Consider the following 14,549-nt stretch of genomic DNA (forward strand, 5'->3'; position numbering starts at 1 on the left):
AATATCTGCTTTCGGCTCAGGTCATGATCCTGGGATCGAGCCCATCCAAGCTCCTAACCCTCTCCCTCTGTCTGCTGCTCTGCCCACTTGTGTGCTCACTCTCTCTCTCTCTCTCTCTGTCAAATAAATAAAATCTTTTTTAAAAAGAATATAAAGGGCTGAGTGATAATGTTTTGTACTACACTTAAATCTTTTCTGTAAATTTAAAATTGTACCAAAATAGTAAAGTTCAAAACCTACAGATGGTTACAAAAAAATGTTTCTCCAGGTTATGGGGATGTTCTGCAACATTTTAAGGGAGCATTATAAACTGATTACAACCTGCAGGGAGCACATTTTGATGCGCTTTGGAGACATTGAGTGAATTAATTAAAGTCTGTAACATTTCATCTTATGCAGGGGGTTAAGTGTTAAAGTCAATGAATATCTTGTAGCATTAAAAACCCCCTTGGGATGCCTTAGGTCTTCCATTAAGACAGTGCAGTACTAGCCTTCAGTGAATCCAGCTCAGCCACTATTTGCTTCTTTACAAGAACCCCAGATGGAGAAGCTTAAGGACCACATTTTAACTTAAAAAAACAAGTACTTCCTGACCAGTTAAACAGTGGGACCACACTCAGCACTGAGAGATACTCGTGTCGTAAGAGATGACTGGGCACATATCCAACTAAAGAGATAACAGATTCATTGCTCCCACACTGTCAGGCATATGCTTATGGAGAGGAATGTGAATGGAAGAGAACCCTATTCAAATTCCTCTCTCGTTCTCTTGCTCTCTTGTTCTCCCCCTCCTTGCAATTATAAGTTTCAGAGCCAGGACCCTTCTACCATAGGCCTATTCTCTCCTCCTACCTCACATCTGTCTCTAGAGGATGCTAGAGTTGAGGACCACCTTAGGGAGACCCTACATTCAAAGGCTAAAGAGGGAAAGATACCAACACTAGAGAAAGATGGGAGGAGATTGAGATTCGTCCAATTTGGCACGGCTAAGAGAGCAGAAGTGGGCTGAATAGTACCAAGTGGTATTATAAAAGTCAGGAACATGAAGACTGAAAAGACCAAAGGATTGAGCAACTGGGCGATCACGCAAAAGCCAGATATAAGTTATGACAGACGATGAGGAGAAATTACAGTGAGCATTCACTGTTATTTGAAGACAATGGAGACCAAAGGAAATCGAGTGGCTACAGTTCAGAGGGATAAGAGAGTCTTCTTGTTTGTTTTCCAGACTTTTTCCCCCTTATTGCTCTAAGTTCACGGCACCCATATCACAAAAATTGTTTTGTAGTTGTCTATGCACCAGGGTAATAGTGCTCCTAAAACCTTCTTTAAGTTATTCGGGTCCATTCGTGGTGTGAAGCTATGCTCACGAGACCTATGACTTTGCAGAGAAATACGACTTGAAGGAAATCCGGTAGTCTGTGCAAACAATGCGTTCACAGAATGGGAACCTGCAGATACATTCCTCATGGGTACCCTATGTTAGCGTCTCATTGGATAGGGGCAGAGCCCTCAGTACTGAGGGGAGCATGGCCTATCCAGTAACATCGAAGCAGCATGTTTCCCCTCCATTCTGTGAAACTTACTCTGACTACCACCTGACATGTCTGCTTATTGTCAGGGGCTGGCTTTTCTACATTCATCCCAGAGAATAAGCAGCTCACAAAGCATGAGGTTGTCTGTACACAGTACAGCCTTCAACCTCCCACAGCGTCCCTCCTGTGAAGCACTTTAACGAATTAGCTGATCGCCAGCTTGATAAAAGCCCCCCCACCCTCAACCCCATATTTATATAATTGTGATCCATTTCATTAGTAAATTACTTGTTAGTTCACTTAAGTCAGAAGCACTGCGGAGGGAGCATTTATTACCCCTCCTTTAAATCACTCAACCAAGCAACCAAACAAGAAAATACCAACATCTTTAGTAGACAAAGATAGCAGTAATATTATAAAATATATACATTTCTGCTTTGGTGAGTAAACACAAAGCTAATGTTTTTAAGAATTAACAACAGGCACTTCTAGGAAAATCCTGTATCCCTCTAAAACTATGCAGATAGTCCACTCCCCACCCACTTGATGACCACCATGTGATTTTTCTCTCCACTACTCTGCCTACTCTGCTACTGTTGCTTCCTTAAATAGAAAACTTCCTTCTCACTGCAGAAAGTGTGGTCAGATTTTTGGTTCAGGAAAATAACATCAAAATATTTAGATGGAAGCAAGCCAGTTACCAAACATCAGAAAACTGTAAACTGTCAATCATTTTTGGGTTTTGCTGATGGTTTTTGCAAACCTATATCTTAGTGCAATTTAGAATATTCTCCTCAAGACATTCTCCAGTATAATAATTAAATGTTGACACCATCTTCCAAAGTGGCTTGTGCATTTGTTCTCTCAGTCTCCTGACCACCATTCCAGAAATATTATTAAGTATAATATTTTTAATAACTGGTCATGTTGTCTTGGTAATATAGGGACTCCTCTTGGTCACGTTAATTTTTTGTCCTTTTCTCTCTGGCGATATATTTGTGTTTTGTTCTGTTTCCTTGGACTCCCATAATAAAGTACCACAAGGTGAGTGACTTTAAATAGAAATTTCTTGTCTCACAATTCTGGAGGCTGAAAGTCCAAAATTAAGGTATTTGCTGGGCCATTTGCTCTTAAGGGTCTAGTAGAGAATCTGTTCCATGCCTTTCCCAGCCTCTGATGTCACCTGTCCTCCTTGACTTGCAGCTGTATAACTCCAATCTCTGCTTCCATCTGTTTATGGAGTTCTCCCTGTCTGTCTCTGTCCAGATTTCCCCCTTCTCGTTAGGACGCCAATGCACAGCTGCAATCCACAAGACTCTATGCCTAGAGTGGGTGATGGTCCAGTAAGCCCGAAGAAAAGACCCAGAGAGAGGAATCAAGTCCCAGGTTTATTGCAGTTTACCTAGAGTCCAGGAGCGGCTGACTAGACAGATCTTCCGCTGCTGGAATCTACGTGCGGCAAGTTTGTATATCATAGCAACTTAGCCAAGCGACTATCAGGGGCCCTTCCCCTCCTTGCATGTCCAGAATTTCCAAGGAGATCAAGACCTGCCACCTGAACACTCTTCTTTTTTTTTTTAAGATTTTATTTATTTGACAGACAGAGATCACAAGTAGGCAGAGAGGCAGGCAGAGAGAGAGGGAGAAGCAGGCTCCCCGCTAAGCAGAGAGCCCAATGCGGGGCTCGATCCCAGGACTCTGGGATCATGACCTGAGCCAAAGGCAGCGGCTTTAACCCACTGAGCCACCCAGGTGCCCCCTGAACACTCTTCTTTAGGAGGGAGATGCTCCAAGGTTGGCCATCCCTGGAGCTCCTGACCTTGAACACTGACTAACACGTCCTTCTGCACATTCTGCTTGATGGGAATACAGAAAGAGGACAGGAGTGCTACACTGTCAAGACCATGATTGCCAGGGCATTCAGGATGTGCTTCCCCAAACTAACTATCTAGCAAATACCACACAGCCAGTCACTTCAGGTTAGGACCCACCCTACTGACCTCAACTTAATTAATCTGTAAAGACCCTGTTTCCAAATAAGATAACATTTGCAAGTGTTGCAAATTTGGACGTGTGTGTGTGTGTGTGTGTGTGTGTGTATATATATATATATATTTTTTTTTTTTTTGGAGGGAACACAACCTATAACAGATCCATTCATCATAGTGCAATTAATGACCCTCACTAGTATGGTCACATCAGTACTGCCCAGCCGGAAGTTTCAACTACTGGCCAGTGGATCAAGTTGCTATTTTTACACTGCACAGGGTCCCCAGATGGTGGACATGGTGTTGTATTCAGCTACCCCAACAATGCCTCAGCCCCGAGGACTACAGCATCCAGACATCTGGAAACATCGAGAGTGATAGGCATTAAATCCACTTTTGATCACTGTGTAATTCCTAACCTGTTTCACTTTGTAACACCCAATAAGGACTCAAAGTCACAGAAATTCTTGGAAGCCTAATACATATATGAAACAAAATCCCAACTAGCAACTTTTACTCGGCTTCTTCTGCCCACCTGTTTATCATTCTCACTTTTTATTTCCAAAGTAATACATATTCATTGCAATAGATAAAGAATATAGAAGAGCATAAAAGAGTTACTATTAATCTCTTTCTCCCATCTTAGCCCCTGGTCCACGAGGTAACAAATGTAATCCTTCCACATCTTTTCAACGCTCATAAATAAACATAAAAGCATATACGTCATATAGGATTTTTTTTCAGTTCTATCAATAAAAGCATTGCAGGATGCATATTAATTTACAGCTTGATTTTTTTTCATTTCATATAATCAAAAATACCTTTCAAGGTCAATATGTATAGATTTGATGCATTTTTTAATATCAATATAGTAATTCCTAGTATTGCTACCCCATAATTTATTCAACCATTGAGCTGGAAGTTAGGATTTCAGCTCTTCCTGCTGCAAACATGTTTGTCCTTACCTACTATTAGAGTTGTCAGATAAGTCCTTAAAATTGGATTCCCATGTCAAAGGAATTTTAGGCATTTTAAATTTTTTTTTATGAGATTACAACAATTCACATGACATCTCTCCACACCCTCACTAGCACAAAAGTTATCAATATCCTTTCTTGAGTAAATGTCCTTGTATTTTATTTTTTCATTTGAGTCTTTGGTGCTTGGTTATGGAAGTTGCATAGCACACTATGCAGCAAATAACACAGACTTATTTGTTAGTGGCGTCTGTTCTCGCTGTAACCAAAGCCAGGTGTTCTCACTCACAGACCCTACACACCTGCTAAACACAGGACCTCCACTTCGCCAACCAATCAACTCAGCTCCAAGCTAATGTTGCCCACTTGGCTAAAGAGAGTCTCCATTTAAACCGCCTATTAGAATGTAGTTCCAGAAATGACTGGAACTCTCTAGAAGCTGTAGACCTTTTGGGAGTCTCATCCTACACTCTAAGTAGTGTATCTAAATACTTATCCTCACAACCAAAATAATTGTTATGTTCTCCATTTTATTACACACATACCCTGCCTTGATTCCAAAGGTTAGACAATTTTTTAAAACACGGTTGATATTGATATAAATCCTGATGAAAAGTTTGGAAACTTTTCTGTTGCTCTTCTGAAGAACAAAACTGTCTTTAAAATTTTAAATCCTTTTAATGATTTCCTACTTGTCATATACATCAATATAACTATGCTGTTGGTATACTTTCTGTTGAAAATTATTCAGTAATAAGTTAGGGTTTAAATTTTTTTAACTAAGATTTCCAAATTTTCTAAACTACTCTAATCTGAAAAAGTTTAATATTTGCTTGTGATGTTTCAGTCACATATAAAATGTATATAATTACACATATTTGATGGATTGTCAACTGAAAATTTTTTTAAATATTAGGAAAATAACATGCTAAAAAGTATGGATTTATAATAGAACTTTTTTTTTTTCTTTTCTGGGGGGAGGGGCAAAGGGAGAGGGAAAGAGAGAATCTTAAGCAGGCTCCACACCCAGCACAGAGCCCGACACAGGGCTGAATCTCACGACCCTGAGATCAGGACCTGAGCTGAAATCAAGAGTCAGAGACTTGACCAACTGAGCCACCCTGGCAGCCCTAAGAAGTGTGGATTTATACATTGCCTGGAAGTTAAATGAGATATTTAAGAATGTAAGTGAACTTATTGGATTTTTTTATATGACTACAATTTCAAAGTAATGTAGCAAAGTAAGAAAAAAATCTATAATTATTTTCCAAATAACAAGTTCTAGAAAATCTAATAAAAACATAATTGAAATGCAAAATTTGCATATAAATTTGGACTTCATATTTCAAAGCTTGTAAATATGTTGTTGAAAAGAAAGGAGCTATTTATTTCAATTTATACATGCCTATAAGGGCATGAAAGCTTTAAAAGAATGGAATAGAGAGGTTTCAACATTGGTGTGACTAGTTGTTAGCAAGCTACTCATTTCCAGGGCATCCTCTGGTCATTTCTTCAGTAATTATTAAAGGAGCTAGACTTCAAAAAGGTATAAGGTAGAATCAGACAGGACTGAAGAATTTTAGTATTAGTTTTTCTAGAAGAATACAGAGCCCAAGAACAGTAAATAACCAAAGACACCATTCCCTTTGGTACAGCATCCATGTAAGCTGATACACCTTGTTTTTACGGTTACTTGATCTTTCCAAATGATTTGATTTGTCCTGAAATACATAGGTACAGTACTTGAGGGAAAAACTATTTTCTCCTCTCATTGATTTCCCCGCTGTTTTAGGGCAAAGACGAGTGCCCGATTTCCTCACAAGGGAAGGGTAAACTTGATGCTCTAGTGAATAATATGGAGGGGGTTGATTAGAGAATCCAGCGATGTTTTATAGAATCAAGTGGTATTTGAAGCAGAGCAGCATTTATTAAGCTTTTGAAACTGCACTGTTTCCTTAAAAATGAATAATGAATTTATTAAAAAGCGAGGTTGGGATGGCAAGAGTAATAGCACCCAAAATAACAGTGAGCCCGTTTAGTCCCACGGCAGCCCCATTACCGGGGTATGTGGTTAAGCTAAAAAGAAAACAGAAAAAAAGAAGTTTGTGTCCTGCTCTCAGCTTTGTCCTTTTGTGCATCAGCTTCATACTTAAAGGTTGGCTGCCTTCCAGGAAGCTGTTCGAGGCCTGACATGATGACCACAGCCTGGAGAGAAAGAACAAGCATCTCTCACAGGAGATGGATGAGGAAAGTAAATTTCCTTCCTGGAATTATTGTCAAACTTTTTCCTGCAACTGTTTGGCCTGAATTGAGGCTTTTGACCCATCACTGGGGCTAGGAGATGTGACATACCCAAGGGCTTACACCAGCCGGCCCCCAACCTGGAATTGGCTATGTAGGCAATTCTACCCAAACTGAAAGGCTAAGAATGGGGTAGCATTGACCCATGTGGGACCAAACTATGATTTCTGAGCTCCATATTGAATTTAATAAATATGGTCTGTGGTCCATTTAAAGCATATTTACATTTGTTTCTATTCTTCATGCTGTCATTTGAGTTTACCTCTTCTCTAAAATTAACACCCTACTTGGTTAATTCTCCATCTTTCGTAATTCTGAAGTTTACTTTACTTTGGATGAGCTTTTACAAAAAGCAGAATTCTAATATGAAAAGATGGTACCATAGTCTGAATGTGTCTTCTCAACTGCCCTTCTTGTCCTCCAGATTCATATATTGAGATATATATATATATTCATATATATGAGATGTAACCCCCAAAGGTGATGGTATTAGAAGAAAGGACCTCTAGGAACTGCCTTCATGAATGGGGTTTGGTATCTTACAAAAGAGATCCCTAACCCCTTCTACCATGTAAGATCACAGAGAAAAGCACAGGCCATGAACCAGGAAGAGGTCCCTGACCAGAGTACAATCATGCTGGCACCTCGATATTGGACTTCCCAGGCTCTAGACTGGAGAAAGCAAATTTCTGTAGTCCATAAGCTACAGTCTGTGGTATCTTGCTATAGCAGCCCAAAAGGACTAAGACAGATGCTATTAATGCATTTTCCAAATCAAGAAATTCACCAAGGATCTTCAGTTAGTTTAGGCACACACACACACACACACACAAATTTTTTATTGAAAATAAATTATTTAATTTTTTAATTATATAAATTATATAATTATATAAATAAATTATTTAAATTTTTGTTTTGCAGGATTTAACATGATATCGCCAATTATGTGCCTGTGTTCCCACCAAAGGGACATAAATCAGCCCCAGTTACTGAAAAGAAATGCACTTACCTAGTTCCTATAATTCCTTTCAATTTTGTTTCTGCGAGAGTTAGTGTTTGGAGGAAGAGTGTATTTTAAAGGGTCTCAACAGTTGATGAAACCACTTTTTTGATTCTTCCCAAACTGATGGTTCTGGAAAGCACGTGACCACCACCTGCCATCTGCTACCAGGGCCCCAACAGCTGCATTTTGCAATGTTATGCAGCAGTAAAGACAAAGGTTTTACGCAGCACACAACTGACAGTCATAATGGGAACACGTGGTCCAGTTACACAGTCCATTCAAAAACTCAAACATTTATACCCATATTAGACTTAGTGTGTCTCCAGTTCCTGCCGGCTCCTCCAGACCGCAGCCCTGTTCTCACACCCTGCCCAGCCCAGGAAGCCTTGCCTTGATGTACTGCTTTGCATCTATAGCTCAATCTCCCAGCAGACTTTATCAACTCGCCACCATTCCTGTGCTGAAGAGCTACGCTGAAGCTAATGATGGAGATACCTTCTTGACCTCTCACTTACTTAGAGCTAGTTGGGTGATGTTGCAGGAGGGGCCTCTCCCAGGTCCCCGAGACTCTTCCACAAGGGCAGTAAATTCCACGCAGATCTCTCTGCCATTTGCTCTTACCAGCAAGAGAATGCTGGTCGTAAAGAGTGTGGAACGAGAGCAATACGAGAGCCAGGGTGAAACCATCTAGTATCTTGTTTGTTCTCATTTTAATCATCTGCCCACTTAACATATGCATGAAAACGTAATCATTTCCAGCCTGCGGCTTTTCGATAGCAGCAATGGCAGACAGCAGGAGAGTCTTGAAAGCCGTGAAGCCAATATAAATTTAATGGGTCAAAACAAATTTCCTGGCACCTGTTGGTCTTCAAAGGCTCTTAGCAAGCCATCCCTCGTCTTCCCAGGGGACATGAAGACAGCCATTCCTGGATTATTTGGATTTTTCATGGTCTTTTAGCCGCTATTCAACAAGTATAAAAAAGCACCACATTCGTTTATTCTAATAGTAATAAAAAGCATGGATCAGTGCCTCCTGAGACTCGAATTCCAAACAGAAATGTTTTGCAGAAATTCAATACTCAGAAGGCTGATTTCTCCATATTGATTTTATATGAACTTCAAAGGGCATAAAAAAATACAAAGTGGAATCTTAAAGAAGATACGCACAAGGCGGCATGAACGGATGCCAAAAGATTCAGAAGAGGCTTGCTGCTTTTGTTTTGCCCTGTTTTGTTTTGTTTCCCAGCATTCTAGGAGAAGGCATATTCCTCCAAAGCAGGAATTGTTTTTACCCCATTCAGAACACTCCATCCACCCAAACACCCATGTGATATTCCAGTAGAACTGGATTTGGAAGGATCATAGGAAGAAAGAATGTCTGACCAGCCAGAGCAATGAATTTCTTTTCCTCTGGGCCAGTGTTTTTTGTTATCCTAGTAACAGCAGCAGCAGCAATAATGATGTCAACAAGAGCTAAGCGTTTGGAGCACTGAGGTTCACGCCGGGCATCGTGCCAGCCTATGTTTCATCTTTATGTATACCTTCCATCTCAAATCTCATCACAACCCTGTAATGCAGTTGCTTCCATTATTCTCATTTCATAGAGGAGGTAATTTAGGCAAGGAGAGGTTAAATAACTTCCTCTAGGACCCACAGCTAATAAAATGGCAGAGCAGGGGTTTGGCTCCAAGCCCCTCCCACTATCCTCTCTTCTGGGCAGGAGTTCATTCTCATCCACTGGCAATTCACATCTTACATTACTATTTTTCCATCCTTCCCTGACGAGAAACTTTGGGAAGCAACAGTTTTTATTGACGGATCTCATTATTTTCAGCTTTCCCAATGTGTCTTGTTCAAAAAATTCCCTGAAGTATCAGAGAAAAAGCTATATTTAAGTCCTTCCTGTTATTGAGTATATTAAAATGGCAAGAGTGTTTGAATACATTCCTAAGGCTGTTTTTTTTCCCTGATATAAGAAGCATCTAAAATCATTTGTCGATTAAAAACACATGAGAAAATAATTGATCCTGAGCTTGTTTTTTATTCCAAATTAGATGACAGGTTTAACTGCTTGATACTGTCCCTGGTTTTTGAGAGTAAAATTTCATTTCCCATAGAGGAGTGAAGGAGTGGCAAGCTGCCCTTTTCAAGCTCCCAGAACATTTTTCTATTTCTGGGGATGGATTCTGAATCTTAATTTCAAAGTGATGGAGAGAGTAAATTGGCCACAAAAAGCACCTACTTAGAAGTAGGCTAGAATGTGTCCTCTAGGTTAAGTCCCTCCCTTTAATTTTTTTTTTTTTTTTTAAGTAGGTTCCACACCCAGTGTGGGGCTTGAGCTCACAACCCAGAGATCAAATCTGAGCTGAGATCAAGAATCGGAGGCTTAACTGACTAAAACTCCCAGGAACCCCATCCCTCCGTTTCGTTTAAAATAAACAACTTTGAGTGAGGCATTTTAGACAGGTAGATGTGCATTTCACCCAGAGATAGAACGTACAGGTATATTTGGAAGAGCTGTGATCTGTGGAGTCTTTCTTTCCTCAAAAAATATAAATTTATTACTAATGTACCACATGTGGCAGTCTGTAAGATTGAATGAGGCAAGCTTTGGAGAGTGTACTGCCAAGCCCTCTACCGGTCGAGATGAGGGTAGTTCCAGATGATATGCAGGTTCTGTTCTAACTTCTCCTGGGAAACAGGAGTCTAAACTCCAAGGAGCTGTGGGGACATGATCAAAGCATCTCCTATCTGAGAGAGGGAAATGAGACCTTTCTCCTAAGCCAGGGTTTAGGAGACAGATGGCTTGTAAAGGACTCTTGTGAAAGGTCATATCAAATTAATCATCAACTTCATGCAAACTTCATGTTTCCTTTTCACAATTGCCTTATGTTATCCTCAAGTCTTGTAATTAAGATATATTAATTTTGCTTTGGATTAATTTAACAAGGAAAAAAGCTGTTTCCTAGCTTGGGGAAAGTGGGGGAAAAAATCCTAGAAAATTTACCAGTCAGAGCTACCTAGGGGAGCCATCTGTGGCCGGAGATGGCAAGCAATAGCACGTTGAAATGGAAAAGAACATTCCTGGGAATTGTCTAGATATGTTTCCTATATGTCACAGGGCTCTTATCTCCCAAGTGAGATATTTCTGAGGGAAGAAAACTGGGCAGAGCCGGAGACTATGCTGTCCACATGTCTTGTCCCACTCCAGAAATGGAATTGGCTGGGTCAAATGCTGTGAACTATCTTGCTTGTGACAGCAGAGTCTAAAGCTAGTTGGAGGAGAGGTCATGAAAAGGAAAGAGAGAGTAGGGCATTCTCTTTTCCAGATCTAGGAGGCTCTCCCTATTGGTCTTATAGGAAGAACAATAATTCGTCAATGAGTGTTAATTACATCTTGTATTTATATAAATTGTTAAGCTATAATTCTTTTTAAAAAACTAGCATTTGTTAGGACTTACTATTTATAGTTACTGTACTAGGTGTTTTATATAAATTAAACTCCACAGCAACCTCATGAAGTAGATACTATCATGATCCCCATTTTACAGATGGGGGAATCGAGGCTCAGAGATGTTAACTGATGTACCCAAGATCACACAGCCAAAAAGTAAGGGAGTCAGTTTGATTTTAGAGCATGATCTCATTCTCATTATACCATACTGCCTCTTGCTTCACAAAGCACTTCTCAACTTAGAACATGTGTTTGATCTTCATACAAGGCCTGTAAGGTTAATAGGAAATAATGTGATCACTCTCCATTTTTCCTAAAAGGACCCTGGAATTCGGAAACATTCTATCACATATCATGTCTTGCCTATTGAATTACTGGCAAAGAAGGGAATAGAACCCTAAGCTCTGACTCCTTGTTCTTTGTGTCCACTCCCTCACAACTAAATGCAACACATTAGTTAGGTACTTACATAAATGTCACTATGCCGGTTCATATAAAGGAGAATTAAACAAACCATGGTCCTGACCCACAAGAAAATTTAAATGAGCATGGATACAAAATCATCTCTAACTTTTGTTCCACAGCTGTTTATGGATGACCTATTATGTTACACTTTCGCAGGTGCTGGGGATGATTGATGGTAAGAAGCAGCAATTTCGGTACGATGGGATAGAGAGTGTGGGGAGACACAAGTTCTTCATTCTGCCTCGCTGGTGTAGGAGGGGAGAGTGTATCTGGGAAATCTTCACAGAAGAGATAGCACACAAGGTGCATGTCAATGGGTAACTGGGAATTTTCCAGTTGAGCCAGGCAGGAAAGGCAACCCAAAACGCAAACTGCATCTGCGAAGGCCCAGGGAAGGGAAGAACAGGGCAGCTCATTTGGAGAAGGGCTTCACCCTAGTGAAGCATGACCTGCTTCAGACCAGGTGGAGAGAGATGGGCCTGGGACAAGTGGACAGACGCCAGGATGAGCAGAGCCTCATTCATCTGTGACAAAGGTCGGTGAGGAGTACATGGTTGCCAAGAGAAAACAACACAAATGCCAGAAAGGATGAAGCACTCAGGGTTTGCAGAAAAGTCTCCTTTCTAATCCTTGAGGCCACCTTTCATTCCCAAAATATGAAGTGGCTAATTTTTTGTTGTTGTCACAAGGCAAATCATTTCCCTCTGACCGGAACCAACCGACCAGTGGGCCAGGGTCATCAGAATTGTCATAATCCACATCTGTGAATGTTTTCCGGGGTCATCTGGTGATGTCTACATTTGGACTAATTTTCTACTGCACCATCTGTTTAAAAACGATCCTCACAGGTGGCCGGCTGCCTGTCAGATGCCTCACATTTTGTCATGTGCACTGCAAGTTAAAAGGGAAAAAAAAAAAAAAAAAAAAAAAAAAAACCTCTGAAGAGTGTATATATCCATGTGTTTCTAAAGAGGGTGAAAACAATTATTCATGAAGAACAAAGTCAATTACTTTCATTAAGATGAGTGGAATGATGGGAGGGGTGCAGTGGTGGGGAAGTGGGAGAGCAGGGGAAGGAGTTAATACACGGGATGAGGATGATTAAGAAAGGACAGGTAAATGTACCTCGTCTAATCCTGTGCCGACAAACGCTTTGCCTGCCCTCCGTCTCTGCCTCAGAAAAGCAATTAGAAGCCTGGATATGAGTAGGCATTGCGTTTTATTTTAGCTCTTTTGTATGACATGAAGGAATCCAGAGGATTGTGCGTATGCCTCTACATGCAAACCTGCACATGGTGTATGTGTGTGTGTAGGCAGTTAAAAGTGCCGGCCTGAAAATCCCACCGGCCAACAGATTTTTGTAGAATTTTTCTGCCCACCCAGCCAGCTAATTACCCAAAAGCTAATTAGGATGTTAAATATAACAAAATGCTCCACTTCCAGGAAAAAAAAACAGCTATAACTACCGAACGCTTATTATGGGTAATGATTGGTGACGGGGGAATAAAACAACAAAACATGTCAGGAAAGAAATCATATTTTCCAGAGTGAAGTGGAGGAATCAGATGTGACTGTCTGTGGGATACGAGCTAACCTGGGAGAGGCGACCCTATTTCCTGATTTAGGGTTTTCCGTGGTCAATCTCCCATTGTGACCTCAGAGACAATAAATGATCTTTGTTTTCTTTAGAGAAGAACAAGGAGGTGGTTGATTTAGAGGCTGCTGGACTGGTCCAATTTCCAGAACAAGTGATTTATTGTAGATCTTCCAGAATTGCTCTTTTAATAAGTTTTCTTTTGTTTTTAAGGAAGAGCCATGATAAGTGGGATTTCTGGTCCTCTGACCAAGCAGATGAAAATTACCAAAGGACAAGTAACACCAGCTTTCCGATTCCCACTTCTGACCAGAAGAAGAAGAAGAAGAAAATTGGATCCTGCTGAAATCTAAGAAGGACACAGAGCTGCAGTGTTGTTTTGTTCCCGTTGAAGGTCAGTCTGCAACAAGCTTGACATCCAGGAAGCAATTCAATTCTGTTTAGGGATTGTATCTGGTAATTACATTCTCCTTAAATCTATGCCTGAGTTGTAAATCGAGAAGAAAACCTTCCAGCAGCCACCCTGTGATCCTTTTTAAAAGGGCAATTTCAAAAAAGTTCAAGAACCTTCAAGGTGCAGGTAATTCTTTGATATTTAGAAGGATTGCAATTTAAAGTCATTAGGTTTAATTATGTGGAAATAAGGATTGGTCCTTTAAAAAAAAGTGAAACTAAGTACCATCACTCATAGTATGTACTTCATTCTGAACGGACTTGTGAATATGTATGAAACAGGCTGGTTGTACCAAAGGTTTTCCCCAAAGTCTGCTTTGTACTCACTACAGAAGGAAATGAAACCAAGTGGTTTTTTGAGATAAATAAATGTATTTAAAAAAATTTTTTTTTGCCTCAGGGCTTAAAAATTAAATAAGCAAAATTCAACCTCCCTAAATAGTTAACAAGTGTTGAAACATATGAAGGAAAGATATATTTAAATTTTATAGGAAAGAAATATATATATGGATATATAAATATATATATGGATATATATATATTTCTATGAATATATATATTTTTTTTTTTCAATGAACTTGACTCAATTCCTCTGAAAGTGAGGAGTTGTAGAAGCTCCGAGTAGGCATTTTGGTGGGAAAACGGACCTTCAGACTGAGCCACAGAATGATGGTTTTCCTGCAGGTGTTGAAAATTCTGTTCTTCAATTGTCTCATCCAGAATGAGCCCTTTGTTTCACTGGCCACTTCTGCATCCTTCCTATTGGCTGCTCTTCACCC

Source organism: Lontra canadensis, unplaced genomic scaffold (assembly GCF_010015895.1).
Source record: "Lontra canadensis isolate GAN:19392208 unplaced genomic scaffold, GSC_riverotter_1.0 scaffold3, whole genome shotgun sequence".
NCBI lineage: Eukaryota > Metazoa > Chordata > Mammalia > Carnivora > Mustelidae > Lontra > Lontra canadensis.